This window comes from Rhinopithecus roxellana, chromosome 13 (assembly GCF_007565055.1).
Source record: "Rhinopithecus roxellana isolate Shanxi Qingling chromosome 13, ASM756505v1, whole genome shotgun sequence".
NCBI classification, from domain to species: Eukaryota; Metazoa; Chordata; class Mammalia; order Primates; family Cercopithecidae; genus Rhinopithecus; species Rhinopithecus roxellana.
Genome location: NC_044561.1, coordinates 85,211,299 through 85,213,303, shown reverse-complemented (window position 1 = coordinate 85,213,303; position 2,005 = coordinate 85,211,299). Strand labels below are relative to the sequence as shown.

Here is a 2,005-nt window from a genome sequence, read left to right as displayed (position 1 = left end):
AAAAATAAATTCAACGATCCCTCCCCGCCCCCTGGGCCGCTCCGCACCCTGGCGTGACTCGGCACTGAGAGTCCCGGGAGAAGACGCCGCGGTCGCCACCTCTTCTGTCCAGGCCTCGGCCTTCCTGAGCGTCTCTGCTTCCTCTCCCAGATCGTCTTCTCCTTCAGTTTCGAAGCCAGTGGCGTTGCGGCCACCCTGCCGGGCTCTCTATGAGGATGGTGGAGGTGAAGCCCGTCGGGAGAGACCCAGATTTCCAGCCAGAGCTGAGCGGCGCGGGCTCCAGACTCGTCGTGGTCAAGTTCACCATGAAAGGGTGCGGGCCATGTTTGAGGATTGCCCCAGCATTCAGTTCTTTGAGCAATAAATATCCACAGGCTGTTTTCTTGGAAGTCGATGTACATCAATGTCAGGGAACAGCAGCAACAATATATCAGTAACACCTACATTTTTGTTTTGTCGAAACAAAATGAGAATTGATCAATATCAAGGAGCAGTTGCTGTGGGATTAAAAGAAAAAATCTAGCAGCACTTAGAAAATGACCCTGGAAGCAGTGAAGACACAGATATTCCAAAAGGCTATATGGATTTAATGCCTTTTATTAACAAAGCTGGTTGTGAATGTCTTAATGAAAGTGATGAGCGTGGATTTGACAACGGTTTAGGAAGACACGACCTTCTTGGAATCTGACTGTGATGAACAGCTACTTATTACTGTGGCATTCATTCAACCTGTTAAGCTTTATTCCATGAAATTTCAAGGACCAGATAATGGTCAGGGCCCTAAATATGTAAAAATTTTTATTAACCTACCCTGATCTATGGATTTTGAAGAGGCAGAAAGAAGTGAACCAACTCAAGCTCTGGAACTGACAAGAGGATGATATTAAAGAAGATGGCATTGTTCCATTTCGTTATGTTAAGTTTCAGAATGTTAACAGTGTAACTATATTTGTTCAGTCGAATCAAGGTGAAGAGGAAACAACAAGAATTTCATATTTTACTTTTATTGGTACTCCAGTCCAGACAACAAATATGAATGACTTCAAATGAGTAGTTGGCAAAAAAGGAGAAAGCCACTAACGTGCAAAAGACACTGGACAACCATATTGCAATCAGATCTACAGCTCCTGGATAATTGCTTGATTCTCGCCAGAGACTGTCAATATTTCATGCATTGCCATGACCAATAAATCATTGCTTTTGTTCAGATGGTACCACTAGTGTTTCCTAGTGTTTCCATTGTAATCTTGACACGTGCAATTGTAAATTAAAGTCACTACTTTTGCCAAGCTTAAAAAATAAATAAATAAATAAATAACTTCAACAAAGCTCACTGACTTGTTGAGATGACTCTGGCCCTGTTGACTGCTGACGCTGTGCTCCAGCCTTCTCAGTTAGGGGACTCGAGATCTGTTTGGGACCTGGGTTGTCTGGTAAGAGTCAGACTTGACAGCAACCCCTCTTTCTAGGTTGAACCTTGAGTCCCATTCCTTTTGGTAGATCTAATGGATTACTGTTCTGCAGCCAGTTCTTCATGTGGTACCCGTTAGGCCGGTCCTGGGGGAAGCATGCTCCTCTTTCTTTGCCACAGAACAAACACTAGTCAGTCTTGCAAAGCCTTTCTTTCACTTTAAAGTGAGATTGTTAATTCCAATTTGGTTAAAAACTTCCTAAAAGAGAAAATTTAGTCTACTGATTTGGAATAGGTAAATGGACTTTAAACTTTCTTTAAAGTTGGTAGGTACCGTTAGATTATAGTCTTGAGGTTCATGTGAAACCAGTGTTACCTTATTTTGATTTCCTTGATCAGTTCAGGGCCTGAAACGTCTGCGATGGGGGAGGCAAAAGAATTCAACATTTTCTGTATGAAAGCATTTTTCACCAAAATGAGCCTCATCCCTTTACGCAAAACACACACACTAAAGGAAATAGGGAAACAGCCTTTTTATTTTATTTATTTATTTTTTTGAGATGGAGTCTCATTCTGTTGCCCAGGCTGGAGTGC

At 42.4% G+C, this 2,005-nt stretch overlaps 1 pseudogene; it reads left to right on the top strand.

Moving 5' to 3' along the window:
• Positions 1-215: 215 nt before the first annotated feature.
• On the top strand, positions 216-1,080 carry LOC104676611 (annotated as a pseudogene).
• The last annotated feature ends 925 nt before the right edge of the window (positions 1,081-2,005 follow it).